Source organism: Castor canadensis, chromosome 6 (genome assembly GCF_047511655.1).
Source record: "Castor canadensis chromosome 6, mCasCan1.hap1v2, whole genome shotgun sequence".
NCBI lineage: Eukaryota > Metazoa > Chordata > Mammalia > Rodentia > Castoridae > Castor > Castor canadensis.
In genome coordinates this window covers 143,057,530-143,072,786 of record NC_133391.1, presented here as the reverse complement: position 1 = coordinate 143,072,786, position 15,257 = coordinate 143,057,530, and the positions used below count along the sequence as shown (strand labels likewise).

The 15,257-nt window shown below is 39.4% G+C and overlaps 1 protein-coding gene across 6 annotated transcripts in view; it reads right to left on the bottom strand.

Moving 5' to 3' along the window:
- Dab2 (DAB adaptor protein 2) overlaps nucleotides 1–15,257 on the bottom strand; it is a 171,677-nt gene that overhangs the window by 51,255 nt on the left and 105,165 nt on the right. For 2 of the 6 annotated variants that reach the window (XM_074077556.1, XM_074077558.1), the window contains exon 1: nucleotides 2,450–2,815. The exons of 1 other annotated variant lie outside the window; for it this stretch is intronic. The gene's annotated coding sequence lies outside the window, so the exon portion shown is untranslated. Of the gene's footprint in view, nucleotides 1–2,449; nucleotides 2,816–15,257 lie in introns of those variants that run through there. 3 more of the 6 variants (XM_020166639.2, XM_074077560.1, XM_074077559.1) reach the window with 3 other exon arrangements.

Here is a 15,257-nt window from a genome sequence, read left to right as displayed (position 1 = left end):
CCTTTATGTGTATTTTAGCATCTCAGCTTTGTCTTTAAGAACAGTAATAATTAAATCCCCAAGATGACAGAAAATGAAGAAAAGGTCTATAGTGCCTGCAAAGCCAACCAAGTCAAAGTATTGGTGGCAGCAAACTTGGGCTTATGGACATATGAGGACATATAAAAGGAGCCCAATCCTCCACAAAGTCTCCTGCTGGCCATGAGCCACTCAGCAAATTATACATTTTTCTGCTTAGTTTTCAGGTAATTGAAGCATGAGTGTGCAGCCTAATGAAGATCAATTTGACCAGCTGGTCTGCAGCTTTCAGAGGTGCCTACATCACTGTCATGACAAGTACCTTAAAAGCAACGCCCTTTCACCCCAACAAGACAACTGAAATCCATCCAACCTTTGGCACAAGACAACAAATAGGCTTAATGCACAGGAATTTGGACTATTAATTTAATTGTAAACCATAAAAAGTCCTTAGTAGAAATGCAAACTCTGGATTTTGTCCTTCATAAATCAGGCAAGGCTTTTAACAAGTGCTGTGGTTCCCTCCTCTCACCTCCCCTATATCCTCAGGTGAAGATCAATTGTGCATCCAGCATCACCAGAATGGTAAATATATGTGTGCAAGAGTTCAAAGACATTTCCCCACAATCTACTTCTTCTGGAGGGTAGCTTGGTAACAACCAGTTTCTAGGGCAATGATTGGATAAGAAGGGACAGAGCTGGAAGAAGGAAGAGAAGGGGGAAGTTATTCATCAATCCAGTTGGATTTAGGAGAAAACTGATTAAGAATCTGGAAGAAGTGGTCTGTCCTTCAAATAGACATTGGAAAGCCTTCTTTGCACTTTCCCTAGAAGACTTGCTACATTGCACCCTCCAAGCTGCATTACATGTGGCATTGCTTTTTCCAGATATCCAGCTCTTCACCAAAAAGGTCAATGACTAAGGAAAGTTCAAATCTCAATGCTCCTGAATTCTCAAGGCAATAGACTTGCTTACAATGTCATCAAGGCTATCTCACTTCAGTGAGGGGAGGGATAGAAGCTGAGTCGGGTGGGGCACTTGGCCAGAGAGGGGCAGCCTACTCAAGGGCAAGAAGGGGAGTTAATGGGGCCAGGCCACTAGGTAGCTGTGAGGTTCCCCTATTCCCAACTATTTCGGGGTTCTCCAACAGCCAGTAGACACTTCTGTGTTGGGAGATGACCTCAAGATTGGAAGAAAGATCAATCCCATCAAAAGATCAATCCCATCAAAGCCATTCCAGGAGCCTTATCAGACATCTCGAAGGCGTTTTTTGTAACTGCCTTCTTTCTTTTGTCGTTACTCCAGCTTGAGTTATGTTTTACCTCCTTCTCCCCCAATCTCCTGCTCTGCCTGATTAGGGCCAGAAATTTTTTCATTAAGTCACTTTATAGCGCAACAGCAACATTTACTATTCATGAAGTCGCCCTCCATAATTTTTAAATCTTTCCATGTGTCTGGAGGCTTGTTCCTGCTTTTCTGGTTTTAGAGTGGCTCTCTTTCTCCCAAACAGGAGCTTTAAAAAAGGAGGAAAAGGTGGGGGTGCATAGGGTGGAGATAACATCCAGATTCTTTAAGTGGTTTTAATCTAGTTAAATTTCCCTTTGGACTCCAACAACTCGCTGGTGAAAGTGACTGTGGATCTGAATTCCAGGCTTAGGATTAAGTCAAGAAGGAAAGACGGCAGAAACAAATAACAGAGTCAGCTCTATGCCATGAAAACCGCTATGTTGACCGGGACTCCAAGGTTTTAACCCATTCATTTTTCCCCCTTTTCTAGAATTTCTTACTTAATCTTCCCAGCCAGTTTACAGAAGTCAAGCAAACACCATTTCACAGCTTCGGGGATTTCAAACAAGTTCGTTATGTCCCTAGAGCAGATACTTTCTTAGGAATGCCGGTGTAAGACAAAGTTCACATTTTAGTGCCATATGCTGTCGGCCACCAGGAAAAAGCTCCTGTAGTCACAAACTAGGTCCCTGGCCTTTGTCACAGGGCGAAAAAACAAAACACAAAACACACAAAAAACACCCTTCAAGAGTTAATGAGACAGTCAGCAGCCACACCAGCGTCCTATCCTACCAGGGCCGCCAGCAAAGCTTTTAAACAGGAACGCACAGGCACACACACAAAAGGAGGCGCTTGTTAAATGTCACAAGATGGGCATCTGAAGTCAGACCTCAAAGGTAAATGCATTCCTTGGAAGCATTCCACAGATGTCAGGCCGCAAAACCGCTTGCTTCCCCAAGAACACTGTCTCATTTCTAAGATTCCCCACAGCCCAAGGTCTGCACCCAAGGCAGGAGAGGTGGAAGCGGGGGTAGGGGTGGTGGGGGGTGGGGTTGGAGTAGCAAAGGAGAAAAGGAGCTCGCAAAAAAAAAAAAAAGAAAAGAAAAATGGAGCCAAGGGGAAGGAAGATTGCAAAGCTACTCACGGGCTAGCTAGCGCCTCTGCGGAGCGAGCATGACTTCCCCGCGCGCGGAGCCTCCGGGCTGCAGCGCAGCCGACACGGTGGGCTCCGCTTAAATAGCCGCCGGCCGGGAGCCTCGGAGCCGCGCGGCCACTCCCGGCGAGATATGGTTCTAATCAGATGCTGGCAGCTGAGGACTCCCCAGGAATGCGCCGGGATGTTTTTGCTGCCTGGGTTTGGTAACTCCCCCTCAACGTGTCTGCCGAGTCTTCCAAACTTAACTGTTTATTAACTCGCGCTGCAGCTGCCGGAGGACCGAGCCCCCGGCGCCCCGCCAGCCCCGCCGGCCCCGCCAGCTGGGGGCGATCGCCGCGACCGACCCGCGCGACCCGCAGGAAACGCTGCAAGGGCGAAGCCAGGAGCCCCAGCCCGCCGGGCGGGGGAGGGTGCAAATAAGGACAGGAAAGGGAAACTCTGGAGGAAAGGGGTGGGATCCACCGAGCCGCATTTCACAAATCCGTTCCCGTGGATTGCCACTTGGAGTGATGTGGCACGCGAAGTGCTGTCTTTACTCATCACGACGTGGGGGACCGACCAGGGACGGTGGGTCCCAGCCCCGATCTGCTATTGCTAAAGTTGAACGTGCGAATTGCTCCCTTTAAAGAAATCAGTGTCTTTCATTGCAAACGTGTAAGCCTTGAAATTGGAGAGAAATCTGTGTGCATATGTGAGACATGCTGTATTTGCATGTGAAATATAATCCTGTGTGTACAGATAAAAAGTAATATTCTCTTCGAAGTCGATAGAAGCAAAATATGTTCATGTCTAGATAACCTAAGTGAGCTATATTTCTGATATAACCAAAGATTATATCTTGGCTTTCCTTACTGTGTATATATGTCTGTCTGTGTGTAGACGCATACCATGACTTCATCTGTATTAATTTCTGTAGCATTTTCTATTCCTTCACGAAAAAAGTGAGGTATAACAAGCAAATTGTGTTAAAATGTTGATGTTAATGTTCAGCAGAAGGTTCTAGAAATCATACCTTAGCAAACATTTACAAACTAGGAATTCATTTTCTCCATATTTTTAAAATCAGGAACAATTACAAAACATTCACAGAAGCTCCGGTGCTTTTTAAAAATTAAGAAATTTTTCTTGTGAAAGAGGTATGTCTACCTTTTTTTAAAGAAATGTCACAGAGTGTAATAACTATGAAAATGCCAAATTGTGACTTATATGGGAGGGGTTATTGATTTTATTGAGTAAGCAACACAATGGATTTGCATTTCACCTCTGGAAACCGAGGGCTCAAATTGGGTTTATGGCCACCAAGGATGTATTTTGTGGTCCATGCGAGCCCCGGCTGCAAAGCCACTGTGTAATTTTGGGTAGCTCAATGTGAGTGGCAGTCCCTGCTCACAAGTAGGTCAGGCTTGGAACAGCCAGTGTGCAGTGACCTGGTGCAGAGCGGCACAGCTGGCCAGGGATGTCACCTCTCCTGCCATGAGGCTCATTCCCCACACCTGGGCACGCAGGGGTCCAAGGGGTGATGTTGACCATTTTCAATATTCCTCTGAGGTAATTTGCTATGATTTAAAAAATGACTTTGGTGAGTGACAAGAAGTCTATAAATTTTAGTCTTAGGAAGCATTTATAACATTTAAGTGAGATCTTTAATCCTGGTACCTCTGAGGGCATAGCCTTTATTTCTAAAATCTAGAGCTCTAGAGAGATGGTTTCACTTCTAAAGTTTTAAAGAACTAGGGGGAAAAGAAGACAGCTGATTTCAGGCAAATAAGGACTTTGACAATACAAAAGAAATGGGTCTCTTTGAACTTTACTTTGCAATATTTTCTCAACTCAGAAGTGCCCACCCAAAACTATTTTTTAATGAAAAGACTTACAGGAAATGTTAACTTATGTTTGCTCTACCCCACCAAATGGATGGGATTTGTCTAAGAAGCCAGAGAAAGAAAATGATTTCATCTGGTATGAGCTGTAGTTTGAAGAGAAGAGTTTGGTGAGAACAGCTCCTTTGTGAGCAGCAGGCTCACATCCACAGCTTAAATGGACACCTCTTGTTTTACACAGGAATCTTAAGAGTCGACAGTGAAGAATTCTGGTTTGAAGTGTATTTTTGTATCTCTAGGGTGCTGATATTGCTTCTGGCAGTAATTCAATGTCCTGCTCACATTAAGAGGGAAAAAAAAGGAATGAAAATAAATTTAACTCTTTTTATCCCAGGAAACACTGCTTCCTGTCACATCTAAGTTGTTCACTTTTCAGTAGGTCTAACATGAACATGGTTGCATCTGTAGAATCACACCAAAGACCACCTGGTTATTTACTCACCCCAAACACAGTCTTTTCTTGTCCTTGCCAAAATTCATGTTTAGAAAATTAAGGTGAAAAAAATTAAATGCGATGTTTGAAAAACCATGGACCCTGCTGACAGTTGTCCTTTACACAAAACTTGCCTGTGAGAGAGAAGGGGAAAAAAAAAAAAAAACAACAAAAAAACGGACTGTGCTCCCAGTCTAGGAAAGGGGTAGTTAATCCCGTGACGGCTTGCTGAAGAATGCATGGTTTATTATTAAAGTAATCTCTTAAGATTTTCCTGGAATGTGCTTCCACAGCAACTCTGCCTGTGCAAGCTATCCTATGTGTCTTTTCTTCCATTATTAAGCTGTTTTCTCTTAGTTCACAGATCTAATACTCCTCTTCTTTTCTACCTCTCCTTCTGTCTCTTCTCTACTGCATTTTGTATCTTGTCATTTCTTATGAACTACAAATGGCACTTTGGAATTGGCCACAAAGCAAAGTGTCTGTGCACCATGATGACTTGCTGAACACTGACAGATGTTCAAGCTGGGTATGGTGAGTGTCCAATAGTCCTAGATACCCAGTGACTGAGACAGGAGCCTGGGTCCTTGAATGCAGGACTTTAAGGTCATTCTGGGACACAGTGAGACCCAGGCAAAACAAACAAACACCAAAAAATTGAACAAGTATTATTTGAGATGCATTCAGCAAAGTCACACCCCCTCAACCCCTGCCCAGTTCATTGAAAAAATGAGGATGGCTGTTGCTCCCAGAAAATGTTTTTTGACTGGTCCTACATATTTAACTGTGGAAAAGCTGATCCTATCAGATTTGACTGTGGGCAAGGCAAGGCAAATACTGGAAGTTTTTTTCTATGTATCTATATGTCATCCTCTATCTACCTAACTACTATCAAATCCAATATATGCTAAATATTTGGAGGACAAACTGTTTTTGTTTGCTCTATTGGTTTTGTTCATTTGCTTTCTTGCCTAAACCCCTTTTAGTACCCCAGACCTCGATCCTCATTTGCTTGTAATGGACAATATTGTGAACCTTCAGTGACAGGTACAATGCTTCTTCAAAAATTAAGACCAAGAGTGGCAGCTCGTGCTTGTAATCCAAGCTACTCGGGAGACAAATCAGGAGGATCATGGTTTAAGGCCAGCCTGGGCAAAAACCTTGTAAGACCCCATCTCAATCAATAACGGTATGGTGGCATATAGTTGTTATCCAGGCAATACTGGAGGTGTACATGGGAGGATCACTATCCAAGCCAGCTTGGGCAAAAATGTGAGACCCTATCCAAAAAAAGTGACAAAAACAAAAAAGAGCTAAGGTAGTGGCTCAAGTGGTAGAAGGCCTATCTTGCAAGCTTGAGGCTCTGAGTTCAAACCCTAGTACCACCAAAAATAAATAAATAAATAAATAATTGAAACACTAGGAAATGAAGACCATATAATATCCAATATTACACATTTATATAACCAGTTACCCTTTGCCACCAATATAAATTTTTGTAATAAGAAGTCAAAAAGTGGAAAAGTGCTTTTATGTGAATTATCATTAAAATTAATATTGTCTTATTTGGTAAGCAAACTGGCAAGAGTTATCAAAAATAATAATATACTTAATACTGCAAATGGTAAAAAATGCACATAACTTGTTAAGAAGACTACATTAATTGCTATATACCAAACACACCATTCTCTATCATATGAATAAGAATCTCTGCATTGGAAATAAAGCAAATATTTAAGATGCAAAGATGTTAATTGCTGCATTGTTCATTGTAGTAGGGACCTAGGAACAAATATGCCCCTCAACAGGGAATGATTAAATCATGATCCATCCACACTGCAAAATCATATACAACCATTTAAAAACTAAATTTTACTTAAACCTTATAATATAGAAGCAGTTTATTAGGTTTTGTTGGGTGAGAATAGCAAAATGCAGAAAGGAATTTAAAATATATTCCTATAGACCTCCCTAAGTATGTTTGAGTTTATATTTGTGTGTGCGCACACATGATTATAAGGGAGATTGGAGACTAGGTGAAATACAGCTTACTAGGTCTTGGTGGGGATGAGAGTAGATGAGGGAAGAAAGTGATGAGAGTCATGCAAAAAGTCTATATGCAGATACAGATATAAATACATTGGCACCTCAAAGTGAAATGATACATGCACAGGTTTGCCAATTGTTTAGAAAATATACCATATGGTTTTAAGGTAAGAAAAAAGAAGAGATACAAAAGATATTTCACAAAATAACTTCCATAAAGATTTACCTCTATATCTTTCAAAACTGAGTGTGGTCAACAGGAGACAATAGTACTCCCATTGTCTACATTGGCCTCTAGAGCAAGAATTCTCAGACTTGCTCAAAATCGGTCCCAATGTCGTCTTGCGAGCTGGCTGCAAAGGCTAACTAATGGGCCTGGCTTCAGAGCACTCTGTGGTCATGAGTGTGGAGCACCTGGGACTAGTGGTACTTTTTGGGGTGATTCTGGTGCTATGTTCTTGGAGATCACACTTTGAGAAATACTGCATTTTTTCTGAGGTCAAAAGAAAATTTGTTTTGTTACTTTATGTGGAATGAGAATGACATTTGAGAGGAAGAGAGATTAGTGCACAATCAGAGCCTCGCTGTTGCAAGGCAGGTGCCACCTGTCATTAGCCACCAGCCTTATTCTTTCCTGTTGGCTCTCTGAAGTCTTAGATGAGGTTCTAGCTCTAGTGAAGACCTCCCTCTCTCCCTTCTCATCTGTCAAAGCTTATTTTCAAAGACCAGATCTGATATCAGCTATTTGCACAGACATGTATACAGTTATTTGCATTTTTCAATCCTGTCCCTTCCTATGGAGTGAAAGACACTGCCCACTTTCAAAAAGATCTCAGGAATTTTTCTAAGAGCAGGGAAGAGATTTGTTCCACCATGTCTGTGCAGATGGAGGTAATTGTCAAGTCTACCATGTACCCGGTTCAAAGCTATACAGAAAAAGATAAGAAAGTAAGATTTCTAATCTCTACCGTATCTGTACACGTTGGCCTCAAAGTGGCAATTTGGAAATTTGAAACTGTATATGAAGTACATGATAGCCTTGTTGATATAACAAAGCAGGATGGCATTTTGAATCAGATCTGTGGTAAAGTCCTGATTTCATATCTTACTAACTGCAAGATAGGCAAGTCACCTATTTCTCAAAGATTCAATTTTATTACCTCTAAAATAGGTGGTCCCCTATCCCTTCCTCCCATTTTCACTTTTAGTGGGAAGTCCATGAATCCATATCCCAAAACAAGTCTGGGAAGTTTGAAACTATAAAACAAAAGCAAATTATATACAGAGCATGCGAAAGTACATTTTTGCTGGAAAGGTTTTCGTCTCAAATATTTTCCACCATCCCTATCAGAAATTCTGTCATTATTAACTTATGTCTTTAAATAGCTAGGCTCTTCTGGCTATAGTGAAGTTTCCTAAGGCTGACCCTGTAGACTGGATGATCCTAAGCCCTGATTTTTTAACAGAGTAGTAAGGATTACTTTAATGGATCAATTTTGCCCCATCAAAGAAAGCTGAGTGAATTTCTGCTGCAATTGGGGATATTAGAAGGAAGGGAATAAATAGAAAATGAGAGAATGGGCACTAAAGACAACCTTATTTACATCTATTGCTGCTATTGAGAAAGGGGCCTGATGACAAACAAGCATTCAGTTTAATCCAAAAACTTCTCCTCCATCCCAACTACGTGCACATGACGTGCTGAGGTTCTTGGACTGACTTAGCAGCCTCAGTTCTAAAGTCGAGAAGCCAGCTGTAAATCAGGAAGGAATACCATGTGCTCTATGTACTTAATGCTCAGGCGTAAAGGTCACTTTTTTGTTCGTTAGTTTTTTGAGATGGGGTCCCTCTATGTTGCCAACCTGCCCTTGAACCTCTGGGTTCAAGTGATCCTCTGGTCTCAGACTCTTGAGTTGTGGAGTCAACAGGTGGATGCCACTGCTCCCAGCTAAAAGTCACTTAATTGGAGAATTAAAGGAAGCTTTTTTTTAATCCCCAATTATCATTATTATTATTGGCAGTACTGCGTTTTGAACTCAGGCCTTTTGTGTTTGCAAGGCAGGTGCTCTACTGCTTGAGCCATGCCTCCAGTCCATCTCCCCAGTTATTTTGAAGCATATGCAAATATGCATTTTCTGAGCCGCTGCACTATAGATTTTATTGTGCTGTCAAAGGACCCAATACCTAACCACAAAGTTGAATTCATCACAATGACATTCTTCCTGTCACATTTTATCTGAAGATTTTATTTGAGTTTTCTGTACCAATCTGATATTTAGCCTCACAAAGTTATTGTCAAACAAGTTAGGACAAGTATTCCTGTTTCTAAAGGTTAAGAAATGTGTACACAGAAATCTTGATTTATTTTGTTTCACAGTTAGAGACAGAACTAAAACTATGACCCAAGTCTCCTGCACTAGATGCTTTGGCTCTTGCAGCCATGATCTACCCATAATTCTAGAAGTTAGTGACAGCATTTATAGCTCATGGTGTCCTGTGCTGTCTGTCTATGCCTGGAAAAGAATTTCCTGTTATGGATACCCTTTCATGGGAATAGATCCTAGCAAGTGGAAGGTTGTCCAGATCAGGGCCACTGGAACAGTGACAGGACCTCCCTGGCAATGAGAACTGCTAAGAGCTCTGCCAATGTGGCCTCACTGCAATGGACATACGTAGAGGGGGCAAGAGCAGCCCTGGGTCAGTTATTATTGTGAATACTAGAGCTCTTTTTTTTTTTTGAACTCAGGGTCTACACCTTGAGCCACTCCACCAGCCCTTTTCTGTGAAGGTTTTTTTCTGAGATAGGGTCTTGTGGAACTATTTTCCCAGGCTGGCTTCAAACTACCATCCTCCTTATCTCTGCCTCTTGAGTAGCTAGGATTATAGGCATGAGCCACCAGCACCAGGCATAGAACTTGGAAGGCTTGTCACAAAAACAAAAACAAAAATAAATCTGAATTCCACTCTTCTCTTTGGCCACAGATAGCAGAAAAATATCATGGACTGAATTGACTCCTGTCTCCCCAAAATTCAGGTCCACCTAGAATCTCAGAGTGTACCTTATTTAGAAATAGGGTTTTTGCAGACGTAATTAGTTAAGGTGAGATCATATTATTATATGAAATCTTATCACCTTCAATCAGTTTTTTTTCTATCTTACACTGTTTTTTGGCCAGGCTATCTTGGCTGCTTTTTATTACATTCTACTTGGCATATAGCATAAGTCTGGGCACAGTGTACCTAGGTATGAATCCCAGCTCCATGGCTTAATAATTGAGTGACCTGAAGAATATTACTGGACTTCTATGAAATAAGGAAAATAACAGACCTTCCTTCAGAGAGCACTGTCATCACAATTACATAGGTTACTGTGTCTAAAGGGTTTACAATAGTGCTTAGCACATAGTTCAGTATTGATGATAATGTGATTTATCCAAACTTCTAAAATATTAATTTTTTGGAGGGGATGAATTCAACCATGATATATTGTAAGAACTTTTGTAATTGTCACAATGTACTCCCAGTGCAACAATTATATGATAATAAAAAATAAAATAAATTAATTAACTTTTGAGATAGAGTCTTGCTATGTATCCCATGCTCACCTTGATCTTGGTGATCCTCCTGCCTCAGCCTCCTGAGTGCAAAATTTGTTTTCAAAATCAAATAAATTCGAAAATAAGTTAACCATAAAAACATGGAAATTTCAGTTCTAAAACAGCCTTAGAGGAACTCCCACTCATTTTCCTAGAAATATGTCTAAGAATGCTTAAAGTAGCAAAAAGTGAAAGCAATTTAACTGTTAATAAAACAGACAAACTAAGTCGTGGTGCACAAATTCTTTGGGAACACTACAACAATAACAAGAAAAATGTGGCTGGATGGCCCAGAGCTACCTGTATGGGTTGAGTAAGTAGATCAAGTTATAAAGAAGACATAAGGCATTACACCATTTGTATATAGATTCAATACAAAAAATTAGTACTTATAGATTCAAATAGTTATATAATTGTATATATGAATGGAGGTGATAAGTCACAAATTCCAAATGGTAATTACCTCTGAGAGAAGGGAGAAGAATAAATAAAAGGGAGGTCCAATCATGTTGATAATAGTGTGTGTACATGTGTGTCTGTGTTAGGTCAAGCTATAAGCCAATGATTCTTTTAAAGAAGAAATGCTGGTGGGAAACACAATTTGTGGAGATATTCCAAAATAACTAGTATCACTAGTATACCTTGAACAATTTTTACCTGACTTTCAGATCTAAGTGGAACTACTCTTGATTTTTCCCCCCCAATGGCAAAGTAATATTTTTTTTTCTTCTATGAGATGAATTCCAGTTAAACTTGCCCAACTTGAACTGTTTGTGTTGTCCCTGGGTTGAGAAAATAGCTGCATATAGCCTGTTATTGGAGCAATATAGATCCATTAAAACAAGAAAGAAAGAGAGAGAGAGGCAGAAATACTGTTTAATTTGTGATTCTGATTTCTAGTAAGACTAGAATATTGATTGATCAATTGACTGATTGAGGGAATCGGGATCAAACCCAGGCCTCACACATAGTACAAGTGATCTTTCTTTCTTTGTTTTTAATTTCCTTTATTCATATGTGCATACAATGTTTGAGTCGTTACTCCCCACTTCCCCCCACCTCCTCCCCTTCCTCCCACCCCACAAGTGATCTTTCATTGAGTCCCAGATCCCAGATTGCTACATTCTGTACTTGGCATAGAGACAGGCCGAACTGATTCCTTCTATTTGATGCTTTTGAAAAGAGCACTTCTGTGAGATACAGTAGGAAGAACACAGTTAACTATGTAGTTAACTTGAAGTGTACTGAATCTAGTCAAGCTCCTAGAAGCATCTATGAGTTAATTGGAAACACACAGGTAAGCGGGTCAAATTAAATAACACTATCCAGCATGTCAGTCAAATTGAGACTGTGACACTTTCCACAGAGCACACTGCTTTTCCCAACAAATTTACATTAACAGAACAGGGTGGGGGGGACTGGGAAAGACAATTACAGATAAAAGATGAAAAATATGCAAGTTTTGGAGTCTTGTTGATTTTGATTTTAAGCGATTGTTAAAAGGTATTTTTGAGACAGAAATTTTGAAGATTAATTTTATTAACTATGAATGCACCATCTTTATGTGTTGAAGATGTATAGTGAAGAATTTATAGGTGACATGTTGAATTTTTTCTAAAATAACCTACCTTACACCCCAAATTAAAGAGAACTACAATAAGATTGGTGAAGCAGAATGATTGGTAGTCGTAGACTAGATTCAGTATATAATTTTATTTTGTTTAAATTTGAAATTTTCCATAGTAAAAAGTATGAAGTTCCCTGGTCCCATTAGATTTTCTATTGAGTTTGTTCATTCATTCATTTGCTCATTCATTCATTCTTTGTTTTCTGTGTGCCAGTTTCTGCTGAGTAACCAGTTGGGTGCTGGAGATAACAAGTTATAACCTCATTCTCTAGAATTGCTAAGGTTTATCTCAGAAAATTTCACACATTGAGTCATTTTATAGAAAAAAACATAGTAGTCTATGAGTGAGTGTTTGTCCAATTCCCCTCCACAGGTGGACCTAGACATCTGCGGTGCTGAAGGAGCACCTCCTGGGATCAAGGATCAACAGAGTCATATTAACCATTGTGTACAACCTAACCACTCTGCACTGCCTTATCAGAAAATGCAGGTCAGGGCCCCTTTGGTGGCCCATGCTCCCTAAGTGCTTGTTCTTCTGGGTTACTGATTCAGTTTGAAGTCAGATGATTTACAAAATGACCCAGTCTTTCCTGTCTGCTTCACACCACAGGGGCAAGGAGAACAAATAGGTACAAAGTCTGTACCTATTTTCCTAGGGCTTTTGAGTCCCAGAATTAGGCCAGCATTGCTATCATGTGATTGTCTGATCAGATAGTCCAGAGTCTGTTTTTCTTCTTCCTGGCTCAGAAAGTCAGGATATCAATCTACAAAGCTCCAAGTAGATTTTCTTTCAGAGGCATCTTTGATGGTCAGAACATGGTTATGAAAGATATTTCTACACTGTAATAGAGCCATTGATATTTGGGGATGGGAGGAGATTCTCTTAATGCTTAAACATTAGCATCTGCACAGGAGGGCAGGAAAAGGAATGGGATAGAACTTGGCAAGGATGTTGATCTTCAAGAAGATGATGCTGATTTTGAACTATTTACATGCAACTCTAAAGTTTAATAAACATTAAAAATGTATCTAATTTGATCCTTATATCCACCTTCTGAATTAGATCATTATAACTGTCCCTATTTGAAGATTATAAAGTTGAGTTGCAGAGAAGTCAGGGATGTAACTTCAAGTGCATGTATTGCTGGTGAAGTTGCCAAGATTCAAACAAATTCTGACTCTATTACCCTATCCAATGAACTTTCAACTTGTTTGTAGGATGTGACCTCTGAAACATTTGATAAAGAATATATATATATAAAACAGCTTTAAAATTATCCATCTTTTTTACCAGAGATACTTTGAATTTAGCTATGTATTTTTCCCTAAATGCAGACACATATGCACTCACAAAATGCATAAAATGTACATATATATACTATATAATCTCTAAGTATCTCTAAGCATTGTAATATAAAATAAGTTTTCATTATAATTATCATATATGTTGTATTTCTATAATGTGTATTCATGGTACTGGGGTTTGAATCTAGGGCCTTGCATTTGCTATGAAAGTGCTTTAGCATTTGAGCCACTATCCCAGCCCTTTCTACTTTTGGAATTTTTCAAATAGGGTCTCATGCTGTTCTGGACCACAGTTCTTTTATTTATGCTTCCTGCTACCTGGAACGGCAGGTACACATCACCACACCCAGCTTTTTTTTTATTGGTTGAGATGGAGGTCTCACTAACTTTCTGCCTAGCTTGGTTTGAACCATAATCCTTCAGATCTCAGCCTCCCTAGTAGCTAGGGTTACAAGAATGAGCTACTGTGCCCAGCATATATATGTATATAATATGTATATAATATGAATATAATATGTAGCTAATACCACACAGTACCTCGTGTATTATGGTACTACGGTACTGGGGTTTGAACTAAGGGCATCATGCTTGCTAGGCAGGCACTCTACCACTTGAGCCATAGCCCCAACCTTTGCCTAAAATACTTTAATTGAATCAGAAAATCATTGTATTGCTAATAGCTTGGTAGAATTACTAATAGTAGTACTTGTAATTATACTGTAAGTAGTATTATTTAGTTTTCTTCTCTCATTCAGATTTCTCTCCTCGAACAAATTGATTTCTTGTGATCTAAAGGTAAGCACTTTATGAAATATGTCTGCCATGTTAATTGGTTACTGTAAGTCTCAGAGGACACACTTATGTCCTGTGAAAAAGGTTTGCCCAGAAGAGACATAAGGGAGGATATTAGCATTTCTTCATGGCCATCTGGTTCTTCTTAGCTGAGGAATGCCCAAGAGTCACCACAGTGCTGAGCAAAACTCAGAAAGAGATATAGCCTTCAATCCAAGCAAGGAGAAAAATGTGAGAAAACAGAGGTAGGACCAGCAGGAAAGTCCTGCTTACAAAAAAGTAAAACCTGACATAAATCAAGTAGAAAGCTTACCCTTCAGATTGGAAAACCTTTTGGGCTGAAATAATCTTTTTGGAGAATTCATACTATTTATTTTTATTAAATAGTATCCAGACTGAACTGTCCCGTAATACTGCGTCCAATAAAAAGTCAAGGATTTTTTAAAACAATAAAAATATTGTGTTAACAAAGAAGTAAAGATACTTATCATTTAACCGAATAGATCTTTAAAATACAATAGAAGACACTTTAAAGAACACAATTACTAATGAGGAAATTAGATGATAGGGAAATTTATGCATAACAAAGGAGGCTAAAATTTGATATTGTTCAGTAGAAAAGTTTCTTTTCCAGTCTAAAAGAGTGTATGCTGGCCTAGGGTTTGGTTGACCTGGTATCCATGCCAGCACACCCATACATTCAGTCCAATGGCAGATGACTAATTCCGAATCTCAAATGTTCAATTTAATGACACATTAAAATAATGTGTGGTATTAATCTAATCTGAAAAATATCTGTCCTGTATATTATAAAAAAAATAAAATCAATCATGATAGAAAAGTTATATAAAATGAATCTGTTTTGAAACAGCCAATATTACACAGTTTTGTTGTGAAAATGAGAATTAAACATATGAGATATTTGTTTTCAATTGATTTTTGAAAAACAATGATTTTTGAAGGAAGTACTCTATAGAGATTGAACCCAGGGCCTCATGCATGATAGGCAAGTGCTATACCTCTGAGTTACAGCTCCAGTCTTTGAGTTAAATATCATCTTATATTTTAAAATGTTCCGTATAGTTTACCTTTCTTTCTTTTCCTTTATTTATTTATT